Source organism: Eleutherodactylus coqui, chromosome 8 (assembly GCF_035609145.1).
Source record: "Eleutherodactylus coqui strain aEleCoq1 chromosome 8, aEleCoq1.hap1, whole genome shotgun sequence".
In the NCBI taxonomy this organism is placed as follows: domain Eukaryota; kingdom Metazoa; phylum Chordata; class Amphibia; order Anura; family Eleutherodactylidae; genus Eleutherodactylus; species Eleutherodactylus coqui.
This window is the reverse complement of record NC_089844.1, coordinates 72,228,642-72,244,941: the sequence shown is the minus strand read 5'-3', so window position 1 is coordinate 72,244,941 and position 16,300 is coordinate 72,228,642.

Below are 16,300 nucleotides of genomic sequence, written 5' to 3'. Positions count from 1 at the left end.
CCACTGACAGGTGAAGGCCCCAGAGCCCAGCGCTGGGCTCCGGGGCCTTCACCTGGGCTGAGGGTCTAGCGCTGGGGAGCCGGGAGCGTAGCGCTGGGGAGCCGGGGGCTAGCGCCGGTTACCTGCTGCCTGGCGGTGCGGGGCGTCTGGTCGGCGGCTGCGGGGCGTCTGGTCGGCGGCTGCGGGGCGTCCGGTTGCCATGGAGACACAGCTGGCAGCGTCTCGGGAGCGCGCACGTCGGGCTGCAGCGAGCGACGGGGAAAGAGCCGGCGGCCATCTTGGGGAAACTTTTATAAGTTACTGAAACGCTGGAACGGTAAGTACGAACCAGCTAGAAAAGTAATTTACAGGGGTAATTAGTAATGTATGTTTAATTAGGGGGACTGGGCAAAAAAAAAAAATCACTGCTTCCTCGAGACATCTCCTTTAAGACCTTCTTCATACGAGCAATGCACTTTCACGCTGGCTGAATCGCGATCGAAAAATGCGTGAATGAAGAATAGCCACAATCAAGTCCCGAGCTTTAGCCGCATTTTCTTGTCCATTCACATGGGCGGCTGCGGCAGATTAGCGAAAATATACACTGTAGCGCGTAAATCCCGTTGTCGGCATAAATCCTCGGAATGACTTCTAATGTTTCACTGGAGCTAGCTGTAATGTTTTCGCAGCTTTGGGCGCAGCTAAACTCCCCCTCCCTTTTTTTTCCAGCTCCCATAGGAGTCTATGGGAGCTTCCAGTGTATCTCAGCAAAAAGATAGGGCAAGACCTATCTTTTCCAGCTGCATATACATTTTCGGTATCCTATTATTCCTGTTATTGTTGTTGGGCCACAAAGGGGGACAGGTTTTTACTGTGGTGCCATAAAGGTAGGCTAATTATTGTGGGACCATAAAGTAGTCATTATTATTTTGTGGTCGGCACAGTCTAAACACTATTACTGTGTATGGGGCACAGAGAGGAGCATTGGAGTTAGCGACAGAATGGGGAGAGTGTGTACAGATCATATGGAAGAAAAGAAGGCAATTAATTTCTGGTGGCACAGTATTGTCACATGTGAGTTCCTAGGACCTCTGGTTGTGTGGATTTCCAGGAGCACATTGCTGCAGGTGGGGTTAACTTGAGGGCTGTGGAGAAAACGAAAATGCAACCCAGAGCAGAATATGCATGACTCCAAATACCAGAGTTCTGAGAGGGAAGAAGAAAATAGCAAAAGGAGTAAATGACCAGCACCCTCTAGAAAGAGGGGCTGGTATTTATATATAGCATTCCAGGGGTGGTTGGTTGGCTGGAGAATTCCACGTCCTCAGACAGCCAAATCAACCACGCCTGTAGCAGCATGCTCCTGGAAACCCACAGAACCACAGGTCCCAGGAGCACAACGGGACATGTATATTATAATTTATTTCTGGGATCACAGTGTATTATAATTCATTTCTGGAGACACAGTGTAGATCATCATTTATATTAGGGGCATGGTGTAGATTATTATTTATTTATGGGGCACAGTGTGTAAATTGTTACTTATTTCAGGAAGCACAGTGTGTATTTTCAGAGCAGCCAAGGATGACTGGTCTGCAAACTCTGCAGAAGTAAGAATTAGCTGGAGAAGTCATGAAGGTCTGGACCAGATGGAAAAGAAAATGAATGAGACCAGAGAGCGTCATTTGTGAGTCACTTAGGGGCATTGTGTATTCTGTTTCTGATTGCTTCACATAAGTGTTGTGTTCAAGCATAAGGTCTGCAGCATTCTAGTTTGGGAAATTACAGCTCTCAGCGTATCCTTACCGTTGATGAGGTCATACTGGGAGGTGTTGTAAAATCTTTTATAATACACAGTGCGTTGCCAGTAATGCTTTGCTATAGTAAGTACACCAAAGCATTATTGGCAACCCAAGTATACAACTCAACTTAATTGCAATCTGTTTTGTTCTCTCTCATTCTCTCTTTTGGTTTCTCTCCTGCTGTCAGTTAGCCATGCTCCATAGATTATCCATGCCACTAGGACACTCCCATTTTTGCTATGACCTGCAGCTCGAGCATCATCCTGTGAAAGGCTCTCCCAGGTCAATATTTCTGAATGTATGGTTGCACCAAGTCCTCCAAAGATATAGTCACTCTTCACGGCATCGCTGTACTGTGTATTATATACCTTATTCACTTTTATGGCATGAAGGGAAATAGTTGAGCCTTTGAGCCTTGTGTGGTGCAGAGTGCTAAGGCAGCAGAAATGCAGTCCTAAGCTCTTGCTCATGACCTGCAGGTTGCGAGTTCAATTAGCCAGCTCAGGGTTGACTCTGCCTTCCATCCCTCTGAGGTTAGTAAAATGAGCACCTAGCTTGGTGGGTGGTAATAAATTACTTGAAAGGGCTGTGGAATACATTGGCGCTATACAAGATTTATTTCTTTCTATTTTCTCCATCCCATAGAAGTTAGTGGAGTGGTGGTAATGGCTGTTCACCACTGCTCTGTTCACATGGAGAAGAACTGTTCTCGAGATCACTGAGAGTTGCAATGGTCAGATCCCCAGCGATCAGTCATGTATCCCCTTTTTTGTAGATAGGGGATAAATGTCTTTAATTGGAAAACCTCTTTAGGGTGTATTAATATGTGTGAGTTTGATAGTGGTCCAAAAAAATCAGACCAGTATCACACTCATTTTTCTGAGATTGCGATGCGTTTTGCTCACTGTTGTGTTTGTAGTACCTCCTTTCTATTGCTACCCACTTCTTCCCCTACCCCTTTTTTTCCCTCTTGTTTCCACTACCCCTTTCCACTACAAATGGCATCCCTCAACTATTCTCACTAAATTCACATGGACGTAACATTCCCCAGAAACAATCCCGACTCCTCTATCACTTACCCAAACAAAGAGTACAGGTAATTCTATTCCAGGAAACGCATTTTAAAGTGGGACATGTTCCAAATATACAAGACCACTATTATACCCATTGGTTCTACAGAGCCAACCCTAAATCCCACTCAGGCAAAGTGTCAATTGCAATACACAAATCTCTAGCCCATTGATTAATTAATAAATGTTTGGACACACAGGGCACATCCCAATAAGTCTGCTATGACCACTCAAACACTTGCTACACTCTCTCCAATTAGTAGACGTGTGGCGTATTTTTCACCCACAAGACAAGGACTATACCTATTGATCACACAATTCTTATAGTCCCATTGACTATTTCTTTCTCAGCCACTACGGACTATCCTGGAATCTTTCAACGTCCATTGGGAACATGGTGTGGTCAGATCATGCTCCAATATATCTGAATCTCACACCATCAGACCACATGGATAGGCAGTGGACTTGGAGATGAAATGATAATCTCCTCAAAGACTCCGATTGTGTAGTAAAGTAAAAGAACATGTTGATCTGTTCATAACGAACCATGCTTCAGACAGCACATCTATACCCACTCCTTGGGAAGCCTTGAAATGTGTTCTAAGAGACATTTTAATTAAACATCTTCTCCAAAAATTCATGTTTAAAAACATCACACAGCCAGACCCTTTCCCCATCCACATTGCAGGCTTAGTCAGGGCCAGGACAGGAAGTCAAGTCTAAGTTAGACCAAAAATATTTATATTTTAGAGACAATTGCAGGTGCTTTATGATGAATATTCCAACGAAGCAGGAAGGCACCTATCTCGTTTATTACACCTGCGACATGCTCATACTTACATCCTAGGTTCAAGAACTTGGCGGGGTTGGACACTAATCCCTCCGAGATCCTTGAAATATTCCAGACTTACTACTTACGACCTCAAATACATACGACCTTACTACATATGACCTCAAAGGACAATCTGCAGATATGAATCCAGCCACTTTAGCAGAACTAGTTATGTAGTGGCCCAGAGTTTTGGGGTCCCCTCCAGCACCTCAGAATACATGTTTTATGTTTGTCTTGTATTACTGTTTGAAATGTGAAAGGGTTAATGTCTGGTCATGTCTGGTGTTGTCTGGAAAATGTATCCAGCTGTCTAGCTGTCTGTTGGTCTGGGTTCACGTGATGTGATGGTTTGAGTGAGAGATGTCAAAAGTAATGTGCAGTGAGTGAGTTAGAGAGTTGAAGTGAGTAGAGAGTTGGGGAGAGATGGAGGAAGCAGAGAGATGATCTGCCGCTCATGCCAGAGCCCAGCCGTATCAGAAATCCCTTCTTTTAGAAGCTACCCTTAGGGATGAAAGCCTGGACATGGTGGAAACGCATGGGAGTGCAGCGCAAGAACTGCATGTATCCGGACAGTGAGAAACCTTCAATGTGCGAGAGCAAGTGAGTGTCTGGCAGTAGAGAGAGAGAGCCTTAAGATAACTAAGGGCTAATTCCCACGGACAGATTTCTGCCACGTTTCTCACAGCGGAAATCTGCGGCGTTATTTCGCAGCTATTAGTTTCTATTGAACCTAATAGGTCTTTGCCTTGCAATGTTCACGCTACGGAATTGTACAGCGGAATTTCACAGCGTGAAAGAAATTGCAGCATGTTCTATTTGCCGTGGAAAAATGCGCGCTCGGCTTCCATTGTAGTCAATGGAAGCCGCCCGTCACGCGATACTTCCACTGTGAGCACAGTGGAAGTATCGCGTAATTACGCAGCACTGCCCATCGCTGGCACGTCATGCGCAGCACTGCACATATGTGCTGGATGGGAGTCTCGCGGCGGATCTGGAGAAGTGAGTATGGGGTCTTTGTGGGGCGCCATTTCAGACTCCGCTGCGAAATTCCGCTGGCGGAGTCTGACACGGCTGTGGGCCATGCGTTATGTTGCAGCTATTAGGTTCTATTGAACCTAATAGCTCAATGTTCAGACTGCAGAATTCCAAAGCGGGATTCCACAGCGTGAAGGAAAACGTGGCATGCTTCCATTGTAGTCAGCTGAAGTATCGCGTGATTACACGTCCCTGCCCACCGCCGGCCGTGTCATGCGTTGTACTGCGCATGCGCGTCAGGCAGGACACACACAGCCGGCACCCCTGAGTTGTTTTTCAGGGAAGGGTTTACATATAAGCTCTTCCCGGAAAAAACTGAACTTTAGTGTAAAAAAAAAAAAAAAAATGCATGCATTGTCTTCAGTGGAACCGCGGCTGCTGCCTGCGGCTCCATTGAGAACAATGGTCTGCCGGTACCCCTGCATTCTTTTTCAGGGAAGGGCTTTACATATAAGCCCTTCTCTGAAAAAGAAAGATTTTAATATATAAATAAAAATAAAAAATATACTCACCTGTCCGCCGCTGCTGTCACCCCCGCCGGGATGAAGAACACATCTGCCGCATGCGCAAGATGTTTCCTTCACCCCCGCAAGTTAAAATAATTTCCTGATGCTACATCTGCCACATCTGTGACAGATGCAGCAGAAGAATTCTTCAATTCTCTACAGTGGTCACACTGTCTCCCCGAATGTATGACGGGCGAGAGCTGCCTGTGATTGGCTGAGCACCTCAGCCAATCACATCCAGCTCTTTCAGCAGGCGGGGATTTTAAATCCCCGCCTGCTGATAGATTAGCACCACAGTGCAGGGGACAGCAGGAGAAGAGCCACGGCAGCTGAAGCAAGGTGAGTATCTATTTTTGTTTGTTTTTTAAAGCACTTTTACTGGATTTTCAGGGAAGGGCTTATATTTAAAGCCCTTCCCTGAAATCAATTGCCGGCAGCAGAATCCTCTACCGCAGCTGTCACTGACATGTGTGACAGCTGCGGTAGAGAATTGAAGAATTCCTCTGCTGCATCTGTCACAGATGTGGCAGATGTAGCAGCAGGGAATTCTTTTAACTAGCGGGGATGAAGGCAGCGGCGGACAGGTAAGTATATTTTTTATTTCTTTTTTTTTACACTAAAATGTTTCTATTTCAGGGAAGAGCTTATATGTAAAACCCTTCCCTGAAAAAGAATGCAGGAGTGCCAGCAGACCATTGTTTTCAATGGAGCCGCCGGCAACAGCCGCGGCCCCATTGAAAACAATGCGTGCCTTCCCAATGGTGCACACATGTCCTATCTTTGCAGGCACACGCCTGTAAAGCACGAACATGTGAACACACCATAGGGAATGCATTGTTGCATACGCACGCACAAAAACACACTCGTGTGAAGCCATCCTAAGGCCTCATGTCCACGGGGAAAATCAGGCCCGCTACGGATTCTCCATAGAGAATCCATAGCGGGTCCCTCCTGCCCCGCGGACATGAGGCATAAAAATAAGAATTAACTCACTTCTTGCCCGCTCCGGATCTTCCCTTCGCCGCGGCTTCATCTTCTCTTCGTCGCGGCCGGATCTTCTTTCTTCAGCCCAGCGGATGCGCAGGGCACGTCGGTTGCGTGCCCCACGCATGCGCTGGCCCGAAGAAAAAAGATCCGGCCGCGACGGAGAGAAGATGAAGCCGCGGCGAAGGGAAGATCCGGAGCAGGTGAGTAAATTCCGATTTTGGTCTCCCGCGGGTCCGGACGGCTTCCATAGGCATCAATAGAAGCCCGCGGGAGCCGTCTCCGCGGGAGACCCGCACCTAAATGGAGCATGGTCCAGATTTTTTCATGCTCCATTTTTAAAAAAATCACTTTTATTGACCATCCGCGGGTATTTATCTACCCGCGGGTGGTCAATGCATCCCTATGGGGTGCGGATCCGCGGGCAGGAGAAGAGTTAAAATCCGCTGCGGATTTTAACTCTTCTTTTGCCCGTGGACATGAGGCCTAAGACTGTGGATATACAATGTCCTGAGAATCCTCACTGCTTCAGCACTGTACAAGTTGTTTTTTTAAAGGACTGTTTATTGTTATTGCGTCGAGAGTTTAAGTAAACAGACAGGACCGAATGTTCCCAGTTCTTGTTCAGAAAATACCCTCTGTGTATGGACTACTTTATTCAAGTTGGGTGATCCGCCACAGAAGATGGAACGTTGGCGTCACAGTGACAAACGGGACTAAAAGGTAACTCATGTTACTAATTGTGATCTTCCACAGTGGTAACGAGGTCGGGTTCCTAGCCACCCATTGTGAGGAGTCGGTAGAGCCCCGTGACAAGATTATCTTTCTACCCTGATGTCTCCTCGGCTGAGGGCCTGCTCCTAGGAGGCTGCAGTTATATTGTGGAGACAGCCCTAAGGACGATAGACAATGACTCTAGAGAAGTGTTAGAGATAGACCTCACAGAATAGGAGATAGTCGAGATAATTAAATCTACCCCAGCAGGGAAACGTCCAGGACCCGATGACTTTACGCCTGCTTTCTATAAAATATTTAAGCAACAACTTCCTTCCTTATTAGCTAGGGTCTTCTCTGCAGTTTTGCTGGAATTCCCTTTTATGTGACAGTCCCTAGAGATGCATATAGTGTTCTTCCTAAACCGGGCAATAATCTTACAATTTCTACCAACTACTAACTCATATCTCTGATAAATAGGGATATACAAATCTTTTCTAAAGCACTGGCCAACAGATTATCCCCTTGCCTCTCTTCCATTATAAATACAGACCAGGTGGGTTTCATTAAAGGCAGGGCGGCCAGAGATCATAAAAGCCCTGTTAACATCCAGGACGCGGAGCAGATCAGAATCCCTATGCTTGCTATTTGTAGATGTAGAAAAAGTTTTTGACAGGGTCCATTGGGGATTTCTGGAAGCATCCCTTAAACCAGTGTTTCTCAACTCCGGTCCTCAGGGACCCCAACAGGTCATGTTTTTAGAATTTCCTTAGTATTGAACAGGTGATGTAATTATTGTCAGTGCCTCAGACATTGCCACGGGGGTTCTTACTATAGGAGATCCTGAAACCACGACCTGTTGGGAGGTCCTGAGGACTGGAGTTGAGAAACACTGCCTTAAACAAATCGGTCGAGGCCCAAAATTCTTGGATATAGTCTTGGCCCTTTAGTCTTGTCCTACAGCTAGGGTTCGATTGAATGCAATGCTATCTTCTTCTATACTGATAAGAAATGGTACCAGACAAGGTTTACCCCTCTCTACACTGCAATATGTGTTGGTGATGGGGAACCTTGCAGTAGCAATTAGGAATAACCCCACAATCCAGAGCCTACAAATAAAAGGCATAGTAATTATAAGTGATTATAAGACCGCCCTATATGCTGATGAACGTCTACGTTACCTCTCTTAACCCTAAATCACTCTTCCTTCTTTGATACAGGAGTTTGAAAGATATGGCCAATTAATTTTAAAATAAATTACTCAAAAACTGAAGCACTAAATATATTACTACCAGTAGCAGAGAAGATTCACATTTTGGAGATATTCCCCTTCAGGTAGCAACAGGAAGCTGTTCAATACTTGGGGGTGTCTATCCACACAGACCACAAAAAAACATCCTCCTTAAATTACCAGGCCCTCTTGGAGCACACACTAAAAGACCATTATTTATATGCTACTAGAGACCTCTCATTATTCGGGTGGATAAACACCCTTAAAATGGACGTGTTACCCAAATTATTATTTTTTTTTAAATTCTTTATTTATCATTTTCAAATTTTCGTTCAACAACAAATTATACATTTCTTTAACAATAGCACATGAATTGGGATATTCTCCCTATCTTTTCTTATGACTGAACAATTCCAGAGAAAAAAGAAAAAAAAGAGAAAAAAAAAATGCAAGCAATCAATGGAAAGCAATGCAAAAGTACCGGTTAGAGTAATTATTTCCAACCTGATGAGTTGCATTAGGACATACTTCCTGACGTTTGTTCGTCTGGCAGAATATTCAGTGCCTACATCAGCTAGCCTTTCACATAAACACATTCACAAGGGAAAAACATTTAGGGAAAGCTACAGATAGAGGGGAAGCAGAAGACAAGTCGGGTATATCATATTAAAGGAGATGTCCCGCGCCGAAACGGGTTTTTTTTTTTTTAAACCCCCCCCCCCGTTCGGCGCGAGACAACCCCGATGCAGGGGTTAAAAAACCCACCCGCACAGCGCTTACCTGAATCCCGGCGGTCCGGCGTCTTCATACTCACCTGCTGAAGATGGCCGCCGGGATCCTCTGTCTTCATGGACCGCAGGGCTTCTGTGCGGTCCATTGCCGATTCCAGCCTCCTGATTGGCTGGAATCGGCACGTGACGGGGCGGAGCTACACGGAGCTACACGGAGCCCCATAGAGAAGAGGAGAAGACCCGGACTGCGCAAGCGCGGCTAATTTGGCCATCGGAGGGCGAAAATTAGTCGGCACCATGGAGACGAGGACGCCAGCAACGGAGCAGGTAAGTATAAAACTTTTTATAACTTCTGTATGGCTCATAATTAATGCACAATGTACATTACAAAGTGCATTAATATGGCCATACAGAAGTGTATAGACCCACTTGCTGCCTCGGGACAACCCCTTTAAGGGTTTATGAAACGCATAACATCTTATATTCTTCAGAATTCTATCCAATGGTACCATGTCTTAACAAATTTCTCTTGCGTACCTTTAATTGCTGATGTGAGGTCCTCCATCTCCATGATCCACTTTACCGTGTTGAACCATTGCTAAACAGTTGGTGGAGAGTTCTGTCTTCAGAGTCTCGGGATGCAAGATCTCGCAGCACTTATTAGATGGCGTAATACTGACTTTTTATACACCGATATAGGAATATCACAGTGATGCAGGAGAAAAATAGCAGGGGATTTTGGTAAAGGATATTGTGTAAATTTGGAAGTAATTCACCACACTTCCGTCCAAAAGTCCACCAGCACCCGACATTCCTAGAAAACATGCAACAATGTACCTTGTTCGACCCCGCATCTCCAGTACAGAGGGGAGACCGAGGGAAACATCCGATGTAGACAGGAGGGCACCCTGTACCAACGCGAAAGGATCTTAAATCCCGATTCCTGCACCGGGCTTGATATTGAGGATGAGTGTGTAATTACATAAATTTTTTCCTTTTCCTCTAGACTAAGTTCAATATTGAGATCTTTCTCCCACTGCTGTATATAGCTGGGGGATGTGGACTCTGGGTGGGAATTAAGTACATACATTCTAGACAGTGTGTGTCTGGATGGGCCTACCTCACTACATATAGATTCAAATTGCGTTTTAGGGCGAGAGAATGTACTTGGATGAGGGAGAGATGTCAGAAAGTGTCTGAGCTGAATAGATTGCCAGAATGGGAGCCTAGGGAGGTCAATCAAGGCCCCCAAATCTGTCCCCGAGAGCCAGTGACCGTCATGTAGAAAATCACATGCACAGAATCCGCCATTCACGAGCCAGGTTCGAAAGATTTTGTTCTCGATACCTGGAGAGAATTCAGGGTTTCCGAGTATCGGAAACATGGGAGAAGGTGTAGGCGAGATGACTGTCTTAGTGAAAATTTTTGTCGCAATCGCCATTGTGGGACTGATCGTAGGATGACATGCTAGTTCCGCTGTTACCTGGTCCTGTAGCCAAGGAAGGACTATGAGGGACACTGGAGCAGACAATTGTTCTATTTCAATCCACTGTTTCAAGTCTTGGTGTCTGTGCCAATCCACTATACGAGCTAGATGTGCTGCCTGGTAATATTGGGAACAGTTTGGGAGACCCAGCCCTCCTTCATTTTTTGGCCTGGTCAGCGTGCTACGGGCTATGCAGGTTGGTTTATCTGCCCATATAAACTTGGTCATAAGCAAGAGCAATTGTTGGAAAAATTGCCTGGGTACGGGGATCGGCAAGGCTTGAAATAGATACAGCACTCTTGGGAGAATGTTCATTTTGAAAATCGCACTTCTACCGAACCACAAAAAAACGTGTAAAAGGGCCTTTAGGGAGAGCACCTAGTGAGGAGACTTATTGGCTATAAAGCACATCTGGGAAACATATGCAAATGTAAAGCTGAAACAATGACTCTAAAGCGCCACCTATTTTTAGTCATTGTTGCAAGGCTTATTAAAAGGTCTAACATTGACTCGCAGGAATGCTGCCTTCCCATAGATGATGATGTGGAGACCTTGTTATATCTTCCCATTTGCATAAATTTCCCAGAGGAGCATACATGGTCTTACAGGTCTCCTCACCAGGTGCTCTCCCTAAGGAGAAACCAAACTCTTCCTGATGGATAAAAGTGAAGACCACCAGTCATAACTAATAAGTAATGACCTGCTGTATGCATGTGATTTTTTTTTTTTACAGAGCGATTATTATTTTGTTCCATGTTTGTGCAATATGTTGTCTTACGGCTTATTCATATGGGTGTGCCAAAATCAGGCACGAAAAACATTGGACAGCATATGGACAGTTTGTGTGTTGTCTAATTTTTATAGATGTGTTAACTTTACATGCGCTACTTCAGTCTGTCAATTGGATGAGGATATGGCATGCTGTATGTCAATAGCCTAATTAACTATTAAGGGTCCATGTGCTGTCCATTGGACACATGGACAGCACGTGGATGTGAATGTGAAGATGACACATGGATACCACATGGATGTGGCACATGGACAGCTCATGAATGTAAACTGAATGTGAACTGTTAAGCCAGTTTCAAACAAATATATTATGGGCGAATTTATGTTCCAGCTCAACCGCAGATCTACTTACCCAAACTCAGAGCATCATAAGCAGCCCATGTCATTTTTCTTTTGGAAGATACCAATTCCATAACGGTCTTGGGTATGTCAAAGCAAATGTCCTGTGATATTGGTTCATAGAAACACCTTATATTCCAAGCTTTCAGTGCTCTTAAATATTCAGCACCATGTCTGATAGACCCAGGTTGAGCACTACCGTAGATTCTCTTGACCTTTTTAGCACTATTTTTGCACACTCAACGCTCCAGTTATGACCTAATGCGGCCAGTTGACTGTGAGCAACCATTGATCAAATGTTTAAATGGATCTTTCAGGCCTGTGTATGGGAAACAAGCTGCGAAAAATTTGGATTTTACTTGTATGACTAAACTGTGAAAGGTGCTCCAAGTCCTTTACTGAAATTACATTTTCAACAACCCCTTGTAGCCTCTCATGTGCCACAGATTTACAGTACATATTAGTTATTCATTTCGTGTTAGTGCCTTGGTCTTCAGACAGTGCAGGGCGCAGACACGCTTTGTAACGTGTAAGGCCGCCTGCAGACGAGCGGGTCGGATCCGGCGGCGAGAATTCTCGCCGCGGGACCCGACGTGAGCGCGTACTCACCCGCGCCCGGCGGCCCCGGCTCTTTCATGTGCCGGCTGCCGGGCAGCCAGCGCATGCGCAGACCGGAGCCGGCAGCTGCGTGAGTGACGTTTCTGTGCGAGGCTCTGCGAGCCCCGCACAAAAATAGGACATACCGCGGTTTGTTTACCACGCGAGATTTCGCGCGGCCAAACCGCGGCCGTCTGCATAGGAGTGCGTGGTGTAATGCACTCCTATGCAGGCTTTGAGCAGCGGAAATCCCGCGGGATTTCCGCCCGTGTGCAGGCGGCCTTAAGTCTCCCATTCCTGTACATTCACTACATATTTCAGTAGTAACCTCCAATTGCTAATCAGTTCTTCGTCCATACCACATTTATGGGGGAATCTTTGAATTAGGGGATCTAAAAATATGCATTTCTCATGCCGGAAATTCAAATCTGCTATTATTTTTTTCATTGTCCAAAGGAATAAACATCTCAAGTGTGTTCATGCATCAGTGGAGAATATAAAAAATCCATAGCAGAGATAACACACAGGCCTGGTGACCCCCTAACACCAATTTAGAGGCTATAAAACTTTCACATCCCTTATCAGTGGACTAATTAAATATTTACTCCTCTATTCATCCTGTTCTGGTATTGTTTTAAGTGCAAATTAATCACACCTTGTCTGTGCCTTTTCATATGATGATCACAAGAGGTCTAAACTCACTGGACGTCTTGCGATTTTAGGGTCATCACAATTAGTGAGCTGAAACACGAGTACTTTGACTTCCATAAATGTGCAATGTTACAAGGCTACATTGTGATCTTTGGCCACATAAACTATGTTGCGGCCAAAATCACTGTGTATCCCTAGCCTAAAGCTGGGAGCACACAACTGTATTTCAGCTGTGTTTTTGCATCTATAATATGGATGTGCATCCTGGCCTAACCGCGAGTCTCCTGTCCCAAACTCTGAGCATCATAGATTCCTAATATGCTCAGAGTTCAGGTCAAGAGATCTGCGATCAGGCCAGAATGCATGTCCATATTACGGAAACAAAAATGCAGCCAAAATATGGTTATGTGTTCCTGGCCAAAGGTTAAAGAGTCATGGCCCAAGACAAATATAAGGCTGCAGACTTACTGAATAACTGAGAACCATTAATATGGCAGCCCCAGTCTCTCCAGTCACATGCTGGACAGCTGCTACTACTGCTGTATGAGTGTGCCGCCATCCTTTCCTCTGCTGCTCTCTAATAATGGTGCTGGTTCAGGCAATTCAAGGAGCACAGTGATGAGGGTAGAAGGAGCGCAGAAATCCTCTGGAGGCTCATGGAGTGAAGTTGCTGCCCGCCACCATTGCTGGAGTGCATTGCAAGCAAAAGAAATCTGTTAGAAAGATAGGGACGTCATGCAGCAAGTATTCCTCCAAGCCCTCTTGACCCCAACAGCACAGCACCGAGATGTAAGGTGTGCCCATTGCAATCAATGGGAGCATGCTTGTGTGCTTTTTTGCACGCACAAATACGCATGATTTGCGTGTTCAAAAAACAGTAAAACAGGCACATGCAAAAACGCAATGCCAATCGTGCAAATGCATGCATAAATGCACTTATGCCCATATGACACCAGCTTTAATACCATGTTTTGCAATCCATATATGGAAAACCCATATTATTTGCAGTCGTTAACCATTTTGAGAGACTCATTGAGTCAATTCATTGACTGGAAACATCACACATAACTGAAGTAGATTTACATGTTTTATACAATATGTATCATAACTAGAGATGAGCGAACGTACTCGTCCGAGCTTGATACTCGTTCAAGTATTAGCGTGTTCGAGATGCTCGTTACTTGTAACGAGTACCACGCGATGTTCGAGTTACTTTCAGTTTCCTCTCTGAGACGTTAGCGCGCTTTTCTGGCCAATTGAAAGACAGGGAAGGCATTACAACTTCCCCCTGCGACGTTCAAGCCCTATACCACCCCCCTGCTGTGAGTGGCTGGGGAGATCAGGTGTCACCCGAGTATAAAAATCGGCCCCTCCCGCGGCTCGCCTCAGATGCGTTGTGAGATAGCTGAGGGAGAGTGCTATAGTGTTGGAGCTGCTGTAGGGAGAGCGTTAGGAGTTAGTGTAGGCTTCAAGAACCCCAACGGTCCTTCTTAGGGCCACATCTAACAGTGTGCAGTAGTGTGGAGAGTGCTTTTAGCAGTGTTGCACATTTTTTTTTTTTGCTATATCGGCCGTGCAGAGCATTGCGCCCTGCAGTAATACTACAGGGACAGAAGTGGTGGTTAGGCAGGGAGAGTGTTAGGAGTTAGTGTAGGCTTCAAGAACCCCAACGGTCCTTCTTAGGGCCACATCTAACCGTGTGCAGTAGTGTGGAGGCTGCTTTTAGCAGTGTTGCACATTTTTTTTTTTTTGCTATATCGGCCGTGCAGAGCATTGCGCCCTGCAGTAATACTACAGGGACAGAATTGTGTAGGCAGGGCCAGAAGACATATATTATAGATTGAATATACGCAGTGGTCCTTTTGAAAAAAATATTTGAAGAAAAACAAATATTTGGCCTGCCTGTCACTCTGCTCAGTGTTCTGGGTCTGTGTCTGCTGCGGCTTGTAGTTCTCCAAATAAATACGCAGCCAGCTAAATTGTTACAGCAGGCTTGCGCAAAATTATTTCCTGGCTCTGAAATCACCGCTCTGTTGCACTTAATAACAGTGCAACACTGCAGTTCCGTGACACACACATCAGGGACAGAATTGCGTAGGCAGGGCCAGAAGACATATATAGATTGAATATACGCAGTGGTCCTTTTGAAAAAAATATTTGAAGAAAAACAAATATTTGGCCTGCCTGTCACTCTGCTCAGTGTTCTGGGTCTGTGTCTGCTGTGGGTTGTAGTTCTCCAAATAAATACGCAGCCAGCTAAGTGTTACAGCAGGCTTGCGCAAAATTATTTCCTGGCTCTGAAATCACTGCTCTGTTGCACTTAATAACAGTGCAACACTGCAGTTCCGTGACACACACATCAGGGACAGAATTGCGTAGGCAGGGCCAGAAGACATATATAGATTGAATATACGCAGTGGTCCTTTTGAAAAAAATATTTGAAGAAAAACAAATATTTGGCCTGCCTGTCACTCTGCTCAGTGTTCTGGGTCTGTGTCTGCTGCGGGTTGTAGTTCTCCAAATAAATACGCAGCCAGCTAAGTGTTACAGCAGGCTTGCGCAAAATTATTTCCTGGCTTTCCGTAAGCGAACTCAGCCTACAACCACAGCCCAATAAGCGGCACATTAAATTACAGTGTTGTGTTTCTGCATTCCTGGTAATACAGCATGCTGAGGGGTAGGGGTAGGCCTAGAGCACGTGGGCGCGGCCGAGGACGCGGAGGCCCTAGTCCGGGTGTGGACACAGGCCGAGCTCCTGATCCAGTTGTATCGCAGCCAACTGCTGCGGGATTAGGAGAGAGGCACGTTTCTGGCGTCCCCACATTCATAGCACATTTAATGGGTCCACGCGGTAGACCCTTATTAGAAAATGAGCAGTGTGAGCAGGTCCTGTCGTGGATGGCAGAAAGTGCTTCCAGCAACCTATCGTCCACCCAGAGTTCTGCGCCGTCCACTGCTGCAACTCAGAATCCTCTGGCTGCTGCTCCTCCTTTCTCCCAGCCTCCTCACTCCATGAAAATTAGACATTCTGAGGAGCGGGCAGACTCCCAGGAACTGTTCTCGGGCCCCTGCTCAGATTGGGCAGCAGTGGTTCCTCTCCCACCAGAGGAGTTTATCGTGACTGATGCCAGACCATTGCAAAGTTCCCGGGGTCCGGGGGATGAGGCTGGGGACTTCCGGCAACTGTCTCAAGACCTTTCAGTGGGTGAGGAGGCCGATGACGATGAGACACAGTTGTCTATCAGTGAGGTAGTAGTAAGGGCATTAAGTCCGAGGGAGGAGCGCACCGAGGATTCTGAGGAAGAGCAGCAGGACGATGAGGTGACTGACCCCACCTGGTTTGCTACGCCTACTGAGGACAGGTCTTCAGAGGGGGAGGCAAGGGCAGCAGCAGGGCAGGTTGCAAGAGGCAGTGCGGTGGCCAGGGGTAGAGGCAGGGCCAGACCGAATAATCCACCAACTGTTTCCCAAAGCGCCCCCTCACGCCATGCCACCCTGCAGAGGCCGAGGTGCTCAAAGGTCTGGCAGTTTTTCACTGAGAGTGCAGACGACCG